The sequence below is a fragment of the Argiope bruennichi genome, chromosome 7 (genome assembly GCF_947563725.1).
Source record: "Argiope bruennichi chromosome 7, qqArgBrue1.1, whole genome shotgun sequence".
Classification (NCBI taxonomy): Eukaryota; Metazoa; Arthropoda; class Arachnida; order Araneae; family Araneidae; genus Argiope; species Argiope bruennichi.
Window position 1 is genome coordinate 135,492,695 of NC_079157.1, and position 19,694 is coordinate 135,512,388.

The 19,694-nt window shown below is 30.2% G+C and overlaps 1 long non-coding RNA gene across 2 annotated transcripts; it reads right to left on the minus strand.

Moving 5' to 3' along the window:
• Positions 1–237: 237 nt before the first annotated feature.
• LOC129976713 (uncharacterized) lies at positions 238–14,879 on the minus strand. Of its 2 annotated transcripts, none has more exons than XR_008785177.1 (4): positions 14,349–14,879; positions 10,611–10,882; positions 2,648–3,316; positions 238–1,563 (listed from the first exon to the last, which is right to left on the minus strand). It is a non-coding gene; the product is annotated as an uncharacterized LOC129976713 (long non-coding RNA). The 2 variants fall into 2 exon arrangements; XR_008785178.1 differs by lacking the exons at positions 10,611–10,882; positions 14,349–14,879 and adding exons at positions 4,386–4,544; positions 4,669–6,096.
• Positions 14,880–19,694: the final 4,815 nt, after the last annotated feature.

The window sequence follows — 19,694 nt, forward strand, 5'->3', positions numbered from 1 at the left end:
TTTTTGCCATTTCTTTCATACAGGATACAGACGCGTTTCTCCCGCCATTGACAGCAGTGATTTTTGATATATTTTAAACTAGATAAACATGCAGATACATATTAAAGCAAATTTCATTTTCACAAATTTTGCTTTCAGATCAAAATTTTAATAAAAAAATTATAAAACAATATTTCAAAAGGCTAATGTTAAGACCCTTATAGAAAAAAAAATATTTCCTAAATCAGAATTATACGCACATAGCCATTACACTAAATATACTGAGTTTGTGGTAACTTATTTCATAGTCACAAAGTGAAGTTCTATTAATCATTTATTATCACCAATTTTTAATAAATTTAATAAGAATAGAATCTTGATTTAAAAAAATAATTGAAAATGGATGCAATGTACAGATATTTGATTAATATAGCTACAAAAATCGTGATAAAATTTCTCAAAGTGTTGAAATTAAATTTCAAATAATGATCTTTGACACTATATTTAAATTTCTATTCAGGAAAAATGAATGAAATTGCTTTCGCGATCTTTGACATTCAGTAATAAATGAAAATAAAGAAAGACTACTTTGTAAAATCTGTCAAAAAATTGAAAACTGTCTACAAACAATTATGTTGATGAGAAGGAATAACACCTAATCGGTTGACAAAAAATTAAATTTTTAGAATTTTAATAATGCAATCGATGATGAAAAAGAATGTTAACAAATCATCCAATATCATGAAAGTGTATTCTCCGTTGACAATGGAGAAATGTCAAATGCAAATTAAGGCGTTATATATTTTTTATTTCAATTCTGTGACAGTGGTTGAGATCACTGGCTATATTGCTGGGAGAGTAACAAAAGTTCGACTTGTTAACTTCTAATAAGAGTATGGTTACAAATGAAATTTTGAAGTCAATTTTATACGCGTTGAAAGAAAAATTGATGGAAATTGGTTTTAGATATTCAGCAAAAAATCAAACACACTATCAAATTTTAATTTATCCATAAAAATGTTTCATATGTCTATAATATTTAAAAAAAATACTTGTGTCTAAAAGAGTAGAATACAAATATCCACTTTGAAGGAAATATAATGTACCAGAAGCTATTAAAATGGACATATGCATAACAATTTCCAGAACAGTTAAGAAATATTGATTCATATGCCAAACACAGGCTTTGAACGATTTACATTCCATGCACTTCAACCTTTTCCAAGTTCCAAGAATTCCAAGTTCAAGAACAATTACGCATTGATTGAAAGAATTCTCCAAAAATATATAAATATTCAACACCTTAAAATAGAAGAACAAAGTATTTCAGAGATGTATTGATATCCTCAAGTAATGTTAACTACATATACATTTACATTTCCACCATGCATATCATTGATAATATATTGGCACAAAATACTCATTTTGGGTTTGCTCTAATATCAGACCAAAGACACAAGCTGCATCTGTTGGATCGCCATCCAATATTTCCTTTTAAAGGCACCGAGTTCTAATATTCGCTTGATGAAGATTCTGAATGCCATCCGTTTTACCGCTATCATTTCGGCCAACTCCTGTTAATATCTGAAAATATTAAATATTTGAATTAATATATATCTGAAAATATCTAGAATATCTTTAAATTCTGGAGTAGAAGTGACTTAATTTTGCACTTTAAATCAATTATCCAGTTGTTCCATAAAATAATTTGCTTACAATTTTGTTATACATAGAAATGAAAATAAAAATTTTAAAATGTAGATTAATTAACACTTCGGCTTACTTACCATTTCGCTTTTTGAAATTTACATTTATATTAAAGTTTCACTTAAATCATTAGCTAAATAAAAAATATTTCGTTCCTGAATTTTCCGAAAAAGTTTATTCTCCAAGGATTAGAAGTGGCGCTAATAATGGATGCTGAAACAACCGTCCAATAACTGCCGTCACTGGTTATTCTTCTGAATACAGTAGGTTATTTTGCAAAGTCGTCAAAATGTTCTCAAAAGCCACTTAGGCTCCAAAGCAGACGCTTTCGTGCATAAGACAAAACATAGTCCAAAGTTTTGCTTGAAAAGTATTTCTTTCGTAGGTTTGTAGATGAAATTTTCTGGTTTATTTAAATACTTGAAAATAACCTAACTGATACAAGTATGTACCGATTACTTACTACGATTAACTAAGATAATATTTTAAATATCAACTGCAATATGTTTGATTCGTTCTAAAAAATGAGTTAATTGGAGGATGAAATAAGACTTGAAACAAAATTACACTGGAACATATTTTACTTATTTATCACATCCGTAGGTTTGAAGAGATTTCTGGCCATGCAACATATCTCTTGAAAATCTCAAATAAAATGATCAAATGTCAAATCTGAGATTTCTATTATAATTCAGGAATTTAGCATGTCATCTTGAGAATATTTTCCATGAAATAAGCACAATTAATGTGTATTGAGGGCGTGAGTATGGAATCGAAAAAGTCGTAACATACCAAGTGCGGATGCGTTTTTTCCCAGAAAAATTGCATCGGTAAATTGTCTAACCTATTAAAATAACTAACAAAATGAAAAAGTACATTGTTAGTTATTTGACAGTCGATTCAAATGATTGGATACAATCTTCATTTTAATACGACAGTTATCTTAATTTGCAAAACTTACCGAAATCACTTCAGTACCGTTCTTTCCTGTGCATCCAGACATCCTTTGTATATAGAGTTTGTAGCTGGAACTGAAAAGGCCTTTCATTCCACAGATGGAGTTTCGTTATTCAAATAGATGACATCAGATGTATTCTTTGCACAGTGCGCTGCTGTAGAATCAAATGCAGATTAGTTGATCTTTGTTTGCTTTATATGACGTTCTATTTCACCCAAGTATTTAAGTACAAGTAAACTGGAGCAAACGGATGTTATCTCACAAGTTCTTGCTGTCATTGCACAAAAAAAAATCCTCCAAATTAACATTGATTCCATAGTTTAATAAGAAGAAATCTTCATGGTTATTTTCTTCTATCACGGATTACACATGTTAAATCCACATGATTTTGCCCTCGTTTCTTTGAAACCACTTGTCTGGTATATGGAGAGATCATAAACCTTTCACTTTCAATCCACTGTGCAGACTGAATTTAAGTCTTGATAATTTGCGAGTATTAAAGGCGATGCATTTTGAACTTGGTTTAATATTCCTAGCTTTTGAAACTATCAATTATATCTGTTGGATCTCTGACCATAATTTAATTTGAAAAGGGTCCAAATTCCAAAATCCACTTGTAGGTTCCAGATATTTCCTGTTGAGCCATGGTCATTTCGGTCAAAACATGTCAATCTGAAAAAATTAAATAATTTAAATCAACAGATATGAAACCATCCATCAAGAATACCATGAAATGCAGGAGTATATGCAATTACAATTTTGCACTTTTAATCTGCACCGGTAATTCAAACTCTCGAAAAGAATTTGCCAGCGAGTTTATTTATGGAAAAAAATTAACTGTTTTTTAACTAAGAAAATTTTAGTTAAAGGAAAAATGACTTGAAAATTTTTAAATCTTTTCGTATTTGAAATACATTAGTAAAACATTTCACCCACCCATTTCATTTATTCTTTTAAAAAAGACGATTCTAATTATTTTTTTTCTAGCGATACGCCTATTCATTTAGAGAAAATAAATGGAGCATCCAGTTTATTAATTATTCTTCAAGCAGAATTATTGATTATACTTTATATCATAAGGTTTATATGAAAACGAATTTTAGTTAGAATGCTCTTCTAATAAAAAGCCATATTATGCATCGAGATAAAATATGAAATTTCATTTAAAAACAAATCAATTTTAATTTTGTAAGGCTGCAATTTTAATTTTATAAAATTTCTTAAATAGATGCTTAAACAAGAATTTAATGATCTTAAACATCTACTGTTACAACAAATGAAGAATCTGAAAGAAAATATATTTTTCTTAATAGCAATACGTTTGGTCATACTAGAAAGAAAGTTTCACTTTGGCCCATACAGAAACAATACAAAATTACCTACAAATATTTTTACCTTTTCATAGGTGCTGGAACCGGTTATTTGAAAGGGTTCCTGGCCAAGCAATATTTTTCTAGCGATGATGACATGCAGATGACCATTCCAAGCAGACTCCCCTTTCAGGCGAGTAATTACTTGGAAACACAACTATCGAAATTTGGCTCATGGATTACACGCATTTAATATTCAAATTCTTGTAGTTCTTATACTAGGAGGAATCAATTTTGATAAATGCTTTTAAATAATTATATTTCGCATCTTTTTTTCCCACCAGAAACTTGCTTTCTTGATGAACAAATTAAAATAACTTCCAAATGCCATATCGTTTTGTCAGTTTCATTAATAAAATTCGAGTACTTACTGTGCCTTTGGATACATAGACGTATCTTAAGCGAATACTTCCTCGCATCCAGCAAAATTGATATAGATGACATGTGTATGGAACTGAGAAAATACGGTGTTTGGCATCATATCTTTATCACGCAAATTAGTATCTATTAAGCGTCAAAAGTTATCCAGCCTATGAATAAATGATGCAATAAAATGAATACATTTTTATAGTTCCTTTTACCATTGCATAAAATCAAACGATTTTATTTAATCTTCATTTCGATATAACAATTATCATAAATAGCATAACTTACCGATATTACTTTGTGTGAAACAAAATTTTTTTTGGCCATCTGGACAGCTACTATCCGTGCTTTTTGCCAAAAGCTGTAAAGGCAGTCCCTCCCTCTTCTTATGGTGAATGACGTTGTGCAATTGTTCCCATTAAACGGCTAATCTGCTTCTTTAATGATTTCTGTGACTTTCCATTTCACTCAAATGATTAAAAAATGTAATGAATCTAACAGAAACTATGTGGTTTAGTGAAACAGTTTAAATTCAAGATCTAATGTTCCAATCATTTTTACACATTGAAGATGCCAACTTAACATTCATTCAATCGGCACATTTGTAGAAAAAGGCACAAGAAAACAATCACCATGGTTCTTGTCTCTGTCATTAGCCTTTACCATGTAAAACCCATATAATTCTGGCACTCACGTCGTTTAGAAGCCACATGCATGGAATATCCAGAGACTATTAATGTTTCTTCCTCATTCTATCTAAGCGTCCATCAAGCGTGTATATTTTAATTCATCTTAGAAAGTTTCAAATAGTTAAAAATAGTTCAGCGGCAACTCATTGCTAGCGATTACCGTTTTTATATAGATATTATTCTAGTACAAGATACTTTTGTAGGATAATCTGCGCTGAAGCTCAAGGTTCAAAACATAACTAATTCAATTCAGAAAGTAAAGATTACCGTTTTTAAATTTTTGAAGGTGAATTGCAGAAAAGTGATCAAATTGTGCTTTTTTTGTTTACAACAAGCAACGTTGCTTTCAAACTACGTCTTTGTCTTAAAACATTTCATATTTTTAAAAATTTTATGAAAATGATTTTTTTTACATGTTTAAGTTCAAAGAGGTTCAATACCAAATTTGTATAAATAAAATTAGAATAGCTACATTTAAAAATGTTTATTTTTTATCTCTAAAGCTCGATTACCCAAGTTTTCCTATCGATGCTCCAGCCAATTACTTATTTTCATTGAAAGTTAGTGAAATTCTCCCCGCATTCGATATATGAGGTTATTCAAACTTCCTTTCTGTTGCGATATGGAGCGAACTAAATTGTTTCTAAATTCTGGGAGGAGAGAAGTTCAAATAAGCCGAGCTACTCTATTCAGAAGAAATGACATGCCTTCAACATCAGAAATAGCTTATCAGTTTACGGTTGATCGACAATGCAAGCCTCAATCAAAACTTTTTTTCATGGGATGTGAAATTGTTATATCAATTAGAAGAATAATGAATATATAGAATATTAAATAGCCGAGGCCCACAAGATTACTTTCATATTAGATAGGGATTTTAATTCCAAGACGGAGAAAGAAGGGTGGTTAAAAGAGCGAAATGTTTCATAATTGAACATTATGGAAAAGGAGCAATTATTGTTCTATATTGCAAGAACTGCGCGTTTAAATTTAAAATACAATTAAAATAAACTTACTTGAAAGTATAGAAATTTTGAAATTAACCTAAGCTTCATTCCAGTTAAAAGTCCTCTTAAGCCCTTCCAAATGAGAATAAGTATTATTCGAAGAAATTTTCTAGAAAATCTGTAACGTCCATGAAATAAATATTTTCATTTTAATAGTATTTGAAATTTTATGGGGAAAAGAGCGAATTTTTTTAGGACTCCTATCAAATTTAACGAAATATGAATTTAATTTATTTCTGCTCCTCAGAATGTAAGCATTAAAATGCTATGTGTCGATACTACTCAACCATTAAAAATTTACTACATTTATTGGCTACAATCTTTATGAATTGCATTTGTTGTCTTGAGCTGAGAGTTCTCATTATGAGAGATTTTCGGAAATAATGTCACGAAGCAAATTTCATTAGTTCACTCGATTTATCTGTTAATTGATTGTTCAATCTTTCTTCTGACGGGAGAATATTCCAAGGCAGAGTGGGAACTCGGCATTATTAATCAGTCATATACCCATAAAAAAATCCATAACTGCTGGATTGGTGGAATTCAAATTCAAAATGTTTTTGTTTTAATTATTAACAAAGGCCTTCAGAAATGAACTGGATTTAACATTTAAGAATTGACTAAGCATTCTGTTAAGCTTCATTTCGCATTACTTTTCTACTTCGAATTGTCTTGCGTTCTATCGAAATATTGTTCGTAATGTCAAACTAAGCTACGCTGAAATAGATGAAGTAGCTTATTCTTATGAAATACACAATATCGGCACCATTTTTCCATTTAACATTTTCTATTTTCACAATTCTGACACACACATTTCATACACTGCGCCAAAACTTCAAAATCACAATTTACACACGCAATACCCATGCCGCTTCCAATACCACCCTCGACATTACAATCCACAGTCACACACATTACCCACGCCGCTTCCAACTCCACCCTCGACATTACAATCCACAGTCACACACACATTACCCACGCCGCTTCCAACTCCACCCTCGACATTACAATCCACAGTCACACACATTACCCACGCCGCTTCCAACTCCACCCTCGAAATTACACAACCCGCTTCTAGCACCACCCTCGAAATAGATTGCAATCCCACACACATCTATGCCGTCACCCCCCCCCCCGTGTTCCGAAACCAGAATTCGCAAGCTACTCCACCGCTCCATGATTCTCTCAAAGCAACACGTACTGCTAACACCAGCCTCAGGCCACAATTCCCATACTCTCACACACGCCATTACTCATGCCGATAACTCCATAAATTTCCGCTTCTCAATTTTACATACATCATCCGAATAAGGACGAGTGAATCATTTCTGTTTTACAACACAATAGATGGTGAAATGACTTGCCACGCTTTCATATTTCCCATTGACCCTTTCCACATTCGATTATGTTGTATTCATTGCTTTCTCCATTCACTGCATAATTCGCCATTGCAAAGATTAGGCTTCAGACACAATATACTCCAATAAAGTGCATTAATTCTCTTCCTCACAATATATCTGTGCGTAACATGAGACGTGAAAAATGTGCAGCACTAGGCAATTTTCTCATTCGCATTATGCATTTCAAAATGAGAACAAAACGAACGACAATACTCCTCATTGCGTCAAGGAGATCAAATATTTTGCATTGAAATGAACACGAAAACAGAATTTAAAAAATACCGAACCCAGGGTTTCTTTATGATGGTTTTGATGAGCTACATATTTACTAAAGCAGGGAAATCTATACTTATATAAAGCTCAATGTGTGTGTGCGTGTTGGCGCTCTACAGGCCAGACCGTTTGACCTACAACTACCAAATTTGGTACATGTATACCTTGGTGTATGCACCTGAAGTCCCGTTTTTGAATTTTTAATTAGAATTTTAATTATTAATTAAAAACTTGCTTTCCCGCCAAAAAAAATTCTCATTTTCCCCACCTCCAAATGAGTAAGGCTTAAGTTTTCCCATGCTAATGAGGCTAGGCTAAAGATTTTTCGACCGATTATTTCAAACGATTCATTTTATTTTCTTAATGTTTGATGCATTTAAAATTAAGCACTGTTAATTAATTTGCTCATGATGAATCTGAGAACATTTTGTTGACAAATTCTTGAGATATTACATAAATTAAGAAAGGTATTTTTTTAGTGTCCATTAAATTTTAAACCCTCAGTGACTGTTTTTAGTAATCATATTATAAAAAAAATGCTTCGTTTCAGTAAAAAATATTGTTATATTAATTGCCAATTAATCCTTTCCAGTTTAATTTAAGGCATAAATTCTAGAGGAGCTAACAGAAAATTAGAGAGATATATATTACATTATGACTGAAGGCCTTTATAATATTACGAGTGAATTATATGACTATCAAAATTTGAAGTTTTAAAATATTTTGATGAAGAAGCTATTAAAGTAGGAATTGGATAAAATATTTAATTATTAAATTTTAACGAACATTAAGATTGGCGAACCGGCTGACCGCCAAAGGTGGCTAGTAGTAAATAAAACAGGATTCGTCATATGCAAATGAGTATTAACTTTCGAAATTCCATAAAAATATTTCCTATACTCTATACGGCTTTCCCAGACAATTTATGAATTTTAATATTGGATTTCTCTCAATACCAGCTTGTCCAAATCTGATCTCCATCAATTCCCGATTATGTCTCTGAACTCAGAAAAATTCGGCTCATTGCAATCAAATTACATTATGAATAAATCAAATTTTAATTAAAATGCTGTTTGCTTTGGATAATACACGAATGGTTCGACACTTAAATTTAAAAGCACGTATTTGGATGCACGAATCTGACGTAAAGCATGGAGCACTATTAACATTTTCCTTGGAATTGCTTTAAAATTACACTTTAAAACATACAAACTGAAATTTCAGATATTAGTGGCACTTAAATGACAAGACAAAGTATTTTTTAAAATTTCAGCTAATAACATTGAATTTTAACGTTTATTTAACAAAGTAATTTTCAGGCGGAAAACGATAAAAATACACCCTCTGAAATGTTAAAACATCTCATTTCAAGTAATAGCATGTCCGAGAATTCATGATTTGATTGAATAAAGACAATTCCAACGAAATGAAAGCGGACAATATTAACCAAATAGCTCTTAGTATATAAATATTCAAAAATATCAAATATGTTGATGCAATTTAGATTTTTTCCATTAATATAAACTTACATGAATGATATCAAAATAAAAAGGGGAGACCTACACTACTAATAAAAAGGAATTTCATTTTAATGTGAAACAGTAGTGTGCCATTGAAGAAAATTTAAAGAGAAAGAATTAGTTCGAACAGAGAGAGAATGTTGAAGGTAACGATCGGCAATATCAGGCACTACGGATTCGAAATTAACGAAAAGCACTTCATTCATCCTCAATAACACCTACTACAAAGTAATGCTATTTGACATCCTATGAAATGTTAGGGAAATCAGAATTTCAATAGAACAGAATTGGAAAATGGCCTTATCACTCAGAAATTTATCATTTCAAAAAAAAAAAAAAAAAAAAAAATCGGTTAAAGTATTTTTTCCAATTTGCTTTTATATTTTTACCATTCAGAAGAAAAGTTTCATTTACAACACGCATATTTTTACCTTGAATTTTCGAAATGTTCTTAAGCATTTAACACTAAATCATTTCTCTAAACATAGGAAATTTGAAATTTTTCAGTTCTATAGTGCAGGAAATTGTTTTAATGCTTGGAGTTTTAAAATATGTACCAACATTTTATTCCTTTTCTTACAAAACAATTAATCTTGGATTCAATTAAATTCTGCTTTGGCCCTAACATCAAGTATCAACTATGAAATTAAATTTTAAGCGCAACAACATCAAAATTCCCCTTTCGATTAAATATTAATTTACTTTGACAACAAATTTATCCAGATGAAAAATTTAATTTTTACTGCTCAATCCGCGATTTACCATATCACAATGCATAAGCAAAAGTTGGAATAACAGCATATAATCAGCAAACCTAGATCACGTTTGAATATTAGGTAGAAACTACAGGAATTATTAATTAGAAATATACCGAAATGAAACTAAACCGGGATTTAAATGAAAGCATTTTATGAAGAATCCATATTTAGAGAGCGTTTGATATCCGAATAAGAAAAAAATAGCGAAAATTACTGGCATAAAAATGAACAACATTTTCTGTGATTTTGGAAAATTCCCTTTAATGATTTTAATAATTATTGTATCAGAAAATATTTAATTTTCGTTTTTAACTTCTGGGAATTTTAATTATTGCCAGGTTACTCTTGCTTTGCGGTTCATTCATTTTTGAAAGAATTCGATTGCTCCGTATTCAAACTGCCTTTCGTGTTCTTTTAAAATTATCTTGATTGGAATTAAATTTGCTCGATTTGTAAATTCTTGGAAGGCAACAAAATCTGAATCTAGTATTTTGAAAGAATAGGGAAGAAACATTGATACTTTCTGAATATTCGATGCATGTAATCTCTAAGCGGGTAAGATGCCACAATTATATAGACATACCTGGTTAGTCTAATGCGATAGAATGGGAAATCCAAGAGAAAATATCTTCCTCTTCCATCTAAAAATGGCTTGGTTCAGTGTGGTGCGATTCAGATGGGGATCTTTTCCGAAACCAGCTTGGATCCAGTATTGTATTTTCAAAAAGAAATCGAAAGGACGACACTTGGCAGCGACGATAACTTCGATATATGAAATCCATCACATCAGGAGAGTTGGGTATAAAGATGAAGGTGTCGCTTCTACTTCACACTTAATCTTTGCGGAATGATGAGCTATAAGAGAAAATGCAATTTATAATATTTACGCAAATTATAAACAAACTGCAGAAAATTTTTTCTATTTTTTTTCGAATTGGAACATATTTTATATTGATTCATATCGAAAATTCTTTTTCGCTTTACGGTCATTTCGCATTACGAATAAAATTTTGGAATGAACTAAACTTGAGAAAGTGCAATTTCACTGTCTCTTATCTAGGCCACCGAACCACTATTTATAATAGTAAACATTCCTCCTCGAGTTGCTTTATTTAGCTTTACAATAACATAGGAAATGTGACAGAATGAATGAATAATTTTTCATTGCACAAGGGCTAGAGCTGACCAAGCTGCACCAAATGAGAATGCAACGTGCATGTTAAAGACGCAATAGAATATTAAAATATATGAACATCCCACTGCATGGCAGAAAACGTGATCTTGCCCTAACATAACGATGTTACAGTCCTGTGCGTTTAATAACATTTTACGTAAGATGAAGGAAATATAACTTTCATTGGCATTACTACATATATTTTCGCATATGTACATTTAAAGAGTTTCTTCTTAGCACCTTTGAAAGCGTTACTAGTTTTACAGGGTTTTTCTGTGGCACCACAGTGAGCTGTTTTATGCCACAAATGTTACTTGTTGTAAATAATATTTCAAAGTAAGCTGTGGTAATAATATAATTTTATTGCACAAGATTCATCGGTCACGCCTACGGCTCTGAATGCGTTTACAAAATGTTATAGTAATAGAATTGAAGAAATAGAAATCTCAATTTCAAGTGTTTTTTTAAAGAAAACTACGACACGAAACTAGAGCTTTGCGACGGTTTTGCATGATGTGCTATCAAAAAAATAAAACTATAGAATGCAAATGCAAAAAATTAAGGGTTTATATTTTAAACATAAACAAAACTTTGATATGTTTTATATAGCATTACTTTTTTTTCACAGCTTTGTATTTACGATGGTAAACGGTAAAAATTTATAAAGATTCATATTCTTTCAAATCTTGTATTTCAGAAAACCTCTTCGAGCCAGTCTTAGCATCGCAGCCAAGTCGAGGATCTGTCACCTCTAATCCCCTGTCATACAACGTATTAATTTAGTGCTATTAGAAGCATGGACTGTTAAAATTTACATCCTACATTATGCTGCTCATTAGAAATTTTCCAGTAAGCTTTCCATAAATTGTGAGGATTGATGACGCTCATTATGCATTGAATGTAAAGCTCTTCGTGCAGACATTTGGACCTGAAATGATTAAATTTGGCTAATAGTAACTTACCGAGGCGTGGCATTTACAAAAAGATTCATTCTCCCCCCCCCCATATTTTAGATTTTTAACTAAAATTTAAATTTATTCCCATATTTATTTCTACTAATAAAAAAATGTTTCTTCAGCCATTCTGGAACAAATAACAAAAATATTTTTATACGAAATCAAAATTTTTTTTTCAATGATACTCTATTTTTTCAGCGTGTTTCATTTTTTCAAGTTTTTTTTAGTTTTAAGAAATAGTAACAACTCTTCTTTTCTGTATACTAATTCAGCTTACTAATGATTTTCATCTTTATTAGTAGTATAAATACAGATAATTGTCATCTAAATTATTTTGAATTAAGGAATACATTGCTTTGCTCATTTTATATCAGTTTGATACTAAGCTGCCACAAACAAATTCATTTGAATGCTGGTGGATATCAAATCCTTGATACAAGAACCTAACATTATTTCTCATTTTATCTTGCGAAAGACATGCACAAGTTTTTAATTTGCTCAAAAACAGATGTATTCGAAATGCGGAAAAGACTTGAAATGCGGAAAAGACTTGAAATGCGGAAAAGACTTGAAATGCGGAAAAGACTTGAAATGCGGAAAAGACTTGAAATGCGGAAAAGACTTGAAATGCGGAAAAGACTTGAAATGCGGAAAAGACTTGAAATGCGGAAAAGACTTGAAATGCGGAAAAGACTTGAAATGCGGAAAAGACTTGAAATGCGGAAAAGACTTGAAATGCGGAAAAGACTTGAAATGCGGAAAAGACTTGAAATGCGGAAAAGACTTGAAATGCGGAAAAGACTTGAAATGCGGAAAAGACTTGAAATGCGGAAAAGACTTGAAATGCGGAAAAGACTTGAAATGCGGAAAAGACTTGAAATGCGGAAAAGACTTGAAATGCGGAAAAGACTTGAAATGCGGAAAAGACTTGAAATGCGGAAAAGACTTGAAATGCGGAAAAGACTTGAAATGCGGAAAAGACTTGAAATGCGGAAAAGACTTGAAATGCGGAAAAGACTTGAAATGCGGAAAAGACTTGAAATGCGGAAAAGACTTGAAATGCGGAAAAGACTTGAAATGCGGAAAAGACTTGAAATGCGGAAAAGACTTGAAATGCGGAAAAGACTTGAAATGCGGAAAAGACTTGAAATGCGGAAAAGACTTGAAATGCGGAAAAGACTTGAAATGCGGAAAAGACTTGAAATGCGGAAAAGACTTGAAATGCGGAAAAGACTTGAAATGCGGAAAAGACTTGAATTCAGGGGAATTTTACAGTCCACTTTTTTTTACACTTATATTGAACGAGAGGCAATAATGTGCCAAAGCAAAGTAATTTCGAATAGAAGTGAAACTACAACTATCTGCAACATTATAGATTTTTTTAACTTTGAAAAGAATACGAATTATTCACTAAAAAGTTTAATAAACAAGTAAAACTACTTGGACAATGGTGAAATGATGAACTGGATTATTCTCATTTTTTGTATCTAAATCATATTCAAAGTCATGAAAATAAATTATTTCTTTAATAGAAATTAGTTATTTGAAAGTATTCGTGAACTTCAATAACAGTTATACACAAAACTAGCTTGAATGATTTTTTTATTTACTTTCCATTCAGATTTCTTCCGTTTTATGAAAACTAAGAACTCTGTCAAGTTTGGTGCTTTTTCAAATCTGATATTTTTTTATAAAAAGAAAGTTCTAAAATTTTCTATTATATGAATTTTTTGTACACTTATTTATAAGATGAATCTCGAACATTCTTCGTTTTTGATAGAATTTTGAATTAAATATTCCCAAGAAAAACTGAAACGCTTGACTTTATCCTAGTAGAATAGTATTGTCGAATTTTTAGTTGAATTTCCCGAATCCAGAAACTAATTCAACAAAAATTTAAACTATGTAATATTATTACACTTCATAGTAATTAAATTCCATAAAGTTAATGAACAACTTTCACATTTTAAATTGATTCATTTCAATTTAGTAAATGACAGCAGTCATGGTATACTCATTAATTATATAAATTGTGATACACATTCAAAATAATGCAATAAACCTGTTCAGAAAAAAGAAATTTATTGAGAATGGATATTTCAGTCGAAAAAGTGTTCGAATCTTCAGTAAATAAAATACTCGTATTTCTTTATTATATTCATGTGAACTCGGGAAAAAAAACACAGCTTACCCATTATCATCTAGTCCAGCATCTATAGTGAACAGGTTTTAAAAATGGTACCTGCTAGTACTGAAGACTTCGGGATATTTAAAACATTCAGTAGTACCATAGACATTAATAAATTGCATTATCTTTCGAGTTCGAATATATACAGACATTTTCTATAATTTACAAAATCAGTCTTCAACCTTATACAAGGAACAACAAAATGAGAAGTAGCAAATCTTCAGAATATTTATCGGTTTTTGAGAGTCTTGAAATGTCTCATCAATCCTTCTCTTCTTCCAAAGATAAATGCAAGGTGGCTACTCAACAAGCCGATATTAAAAAAGGGCTACAAAAATAATTATCCAAATTTGAACCCTAAAGAGGCAAACGCAGTAAATATAAATATTTTTAAATAGGCAAGAATAATTTCGATATATTTGAAAAGAAATCTTTCGGATTTTGTAGAAAATGAGGGCAAAGTGAAACAAAGGTAGCCTGTAAAATGGTTAGCAATCACAGGTGATCATTCCATGTGCTATAAGCGGATTTTCACTTAAGGAACATCAAAAAGTGAGGACTCAGTAGCATAGGCGGCAATGAAGGTACACCATGATACTGTTTGGCTCCGAATCCTAACTAATATTTTCTGACATGTTCCGGAAAAACTTTATTAAATACTTCAAAGAGCTGGTTATGTAGTCTTCGTCCTAGCTGGATTTTGTTACTCGTCTTCTTTCTTCCGTTTCCCGAATGGATCATACAAAAGTGATGTAATTAATACTAAGCCACACAATATTTCCAACAAAAAAGTAGGAAGCCGAAGACCGCCAATATTTGATCGAAAATATAAGAAATGTAAGAATACAGAACTGACGATACATTATTTTAACTTTTCTGTTCCGTAATTTAATTATATGAAGTACTATTTTAATGTAACACGAGACTTATTTTAGGACTGATTTTATAAATTTGGTCTTATAATGAGGATGACGTTCCTGCCTGGAAGTTTCTCTGGAAGTTATTGATTGCGTGATTTTAATAAAAAAAATAATTACAACATTTTATTATGAGTAATCGTGTAAATATAAATGTTTAAATATTTTATTTCAAATCTGCTATTCATGTGCTGATTGCAGAATGTCTATTTGTGTACAGGAATTTCGAATAGTTCAACTATCCCAAATGGGTTCTTATAAATATTGAAGGGTATATAATATAATAATTAATATTAATAAATATATAATAATTATATAATAATTAATAATAATATAATAATTATAATTAATATAATAATATAATAATTACGCACACTCCCGCCTCAGTGATTATTATAAACAAAAAAGAAAAAAAAAATGTGTTAAAAATATATTCTATCTCGCGGAAAAAGTGTTTTATTCTGAGAATTTACATTTATTGCATTTATTTGAAAATTTCGATACACCAGAAAAATAATGACTCTTAAGTAAATACTAGACTCGATGGAAATGAATCTAAGCTCTAGTTTGAAGGCATGAACTTTTTTGTTGGGACCTCAAAATCGTGAGTATTGTTCAGCAGACAGGATCCAAGCATCCTTTTAGCAGAAACTGAATCCAACACAAGCTGAAGACGCTTAACCCAGGTGGATTGGATTCATCAGGATCATAAATTGAATTGCACTTGTCATTCTACGATGGCGAAGATGAAATTTTATCCTCTAAAATTATAATGCCATATTATCCATATAAGATTCCAGTTTCCTACGGGAAGTTTACTTAAATTTGATATGACTCATTTCTTCTATTTACAAAACATCGAACAGATTATCGATTTTAAAAGGGCTATCTTAAAAGTACCGAAAAATAAAATATTTTTAAAAATACTATGTCTGAAAATTTATGATAATATTTCATTGTTTTAGATATCAGTTTCATCCCTCTCAGTATCCATTTTTACTTGTCAGAGTAAATTTTGAGCATCAGTCATTTTGAATCTTGTTAGAGTTGTTGGAGATACATCTTTTACAGCATCTTCTATGACGTTCAAACATAAGAATTACTTTAAAATGTTGAATTTTCATCTGGCAACTTTCTATATCATGAAAGGGGGGGGGTATTTTTTTCGCGAAACTTAGACTTTATAATCAAACACTATAATAAAAAAAATCTTTGATCAAATAGTTCTGCTTTCAGAGAATATTTGAAGCAATTTTTGCAAGTAATTCAGATTCATCTAATTCTGAGGCAAATATTTTTTTAAACTCAATTACAGGAAAATTATTATCATTTTATCATATAAAATCTGTAACCTTTACTTCCATTTGCTGATATTTCACGCCAGAATCTTTTTAGAATAACCTGACATTCTAGTATGCAAATGCTATTTCGTCACTTTATCGTTTCCCACTTTTCAACCTTTTCCTTGGAATTGTTTATAAGCGACTATCGTATATTTATTTGATTTGTCACAAAAAGTTTACAATTCAATGTAAGTAAATAAATTTCAAAATCTTTTCATAGTACACGTAGATAATACGTATAAAAAAAGTTTTGAAATCGATAATGTTATCAAAATTAAACTTTAATGAGTATATTTGAGAATCGAATTATCCAAGTAAAAAACAGAATGTTGTGCTACTTGTTTAAGGTTTTTGTATTGCATGTTTTGATAAATTATTATTTCCAAAATGCAAATTTGTGATTCGATTATAATAAAATGAGTTTCTATTGAATTTTCAACTAAAAACATTTAATTTCATGGTTGCGGACGATTTTTAATTTATAAATGTTCTTTTGATTAATTATTCTTGCAATGACTGCTTAAACTATACGGGATCATTAAGATTAACAATGTATGAATTTCAGACGTAAACTATCTTGTTTCTAAGAATCTCAACTTTTTGAATGAGTTAATCTGTTTATAATTTTAGAATGAGTAACGCCTGCATATTTATTTCTTTTAACCTACAATAATACGATATTGTAAATACTATCTATATCATCTGCTTTGCATTTCAATTTCTTATATAGGCTTACTATTTTATTGAAAGTGTTAATAAATGTATATAAACAATACTCAAAATATGTTTGCGACTATGTTAATATATCCAAATATTCATTTCGACTAATAAGATTGAATTGCTTTCATTGGAGAGTTCATTCCTTAATATTTGGAAATGGAATTCTGCTTTTGAATGTATGAATTTAATTCAAAAATGTTGAAAAATTGTAATCTATATGCTTTTAAGGATATTCCAGGGGTTTTTAATTCTGAGATTTAGATGTAACTTTTTTTCTGTTGGAATGTCATTTGAAATGCAAGAGTCGCCTTTATTGAAGGGTCCCAAAAGGCATTCTACTGAAATATTCATGTAAATTTCTTTTGTATCATAATTATGGAAATGCTACAGAAATTTGTACAGAATTCATTTTTCTCATAATTAATGTTTCATCTGAGAATTTTACTATACTTTCAATATTTAACCGCGATCTAGAAGTCTGGTAGGAAAAAAAATTACAATGTTTTTATAAAAATTTCAAAACATTCTACTTGGAATAAAAAGTTCTTGCAAATATCACGTGGTCATAAAAATTTCTGGTTCCGACTCATCAGTATCATTTGAATCTGTAGAAATATTTTAAATTCATGACGTGAAATCACACTCCGTCTTTTTGGAAGTGGGATTTAAGTATTATCTGCATACCTGAAATGATTTCGTTGAAATTCTATTTTAAGAGTTAATAAACTAGTTAAAGAATAAAACTCGTATTTGGTGTTTTAATTCAAAGATTTAAAGTAAAAAATGTTAGTTTTTGTGGTAATTCCAAATAATTTAATTACAGAATAAAGTACAGAATAATTTCTAAATACAGAATAAAGGAAATTAAAAATTTCTAATCTGTATAGCGTTACCCCAACTGGCGTAGAAAAATTCACGCATTTGCGTTACCGTAACTGGCGTTGAAAATTCACGCATGCGCATTGCGTTCTGATTGTTGACAATATTATCAACGGATGATTCTTGATTTAAATTATTTTTAGGTTAGTTTCATGCTTTTGTAATTAAATTGTATTTATGTTAGTTATATATTATTTGCATATGCTTATAATTTTAAGTAGTACATCGTTTTTTAAGTAGTTTTTTAAACCTGTTTTCGACCGATTATTTTAAACGATTCATTTTATTTTCTTATTGTTTGATGCATTTAAAATTAAACATTGTTAATGAATCGATCCGTTCATGATGAATCTGAGGAAATTTTGTTGACAAATTCTTGAGATATTACATAAATTAAGAAAGATATTCTTTAGTGCCCTAAAGTTTAAACGCTCAGTGACTCTGTTATCAGTAATTATATTATAAAAAAGTGCTTTGTTTCAGTAAAAAATATTATTATATTAATTGCAGATTAATTCTTTCCACTTTAATTTAAAGCATAAATTCTACGGGAGCTAACAGAAAATGAGACTTATACATATTACGTGATAACTGAAGGCCTTTATAATATTATGAGTGAATTATATGACTATCAAAATTTGAAGCTTTAATATTTTGATGAAGAATCTATTAAAATAGGAATAGCGTAAAATATATAATTATTAAAATTATAAAAGAACATTAAGATTGGCGAACCGGCTGCTCGCCAAAGGCGGCTAGTTCATAAATAAAAATAGTAATTGTTGACTTAATTGCAATCAATCGAAATTGCAATTGGTGTTGAATTATTTATCAGTTTTCAATCTTTATGTGTAATTTTTATCGATAAAAAAGAACTTAAAATGTTATAGTTCTCAAAGAAAAATTATGCTCTATTACTTTGCAATAGAGATTCCCTTTAAAATGCAGCTTCCTGTTTGAAGAAATACGGTTGATTCGAAGCTGACGAGGTCATAATTAAAACTTTATTTGCCTTACTAAACAAAATTGACTGAAATGAATACAAGAGGAAAAATAATTAAAACTAAAGAAATTGTAGTTGGGATTTAATTTTAATATGTTAGTTTAATTATGCACTATTTGAAATAATTAATATAGAATTCTGATTTTTTTAATAATTTTAAAAAGTAAGTAATTTTAAGTGCTATTAAACAGTCATTTGAATACCACATTTAAAAAGAAAAACTTAAAGCAAGTAATATATTTTACATCTAATATGTTTTCATTTTCGTAAAATTCTTTATTGAATTCCATGCACAATAATGAAATCCTTTGAACACAGCAAACAGTGTGTGTGTACACAGCAAATGATATTTTAGTCACACACACACACACACAAAATGGAATACAAAGAGTTTTTATTTGGATTGCATTATGTTCGAATTTGCTTTGTTTGCATTGTGTATTTTTAACTGTTACTCAATATGAACTCATAAAGCATACACAGCTGC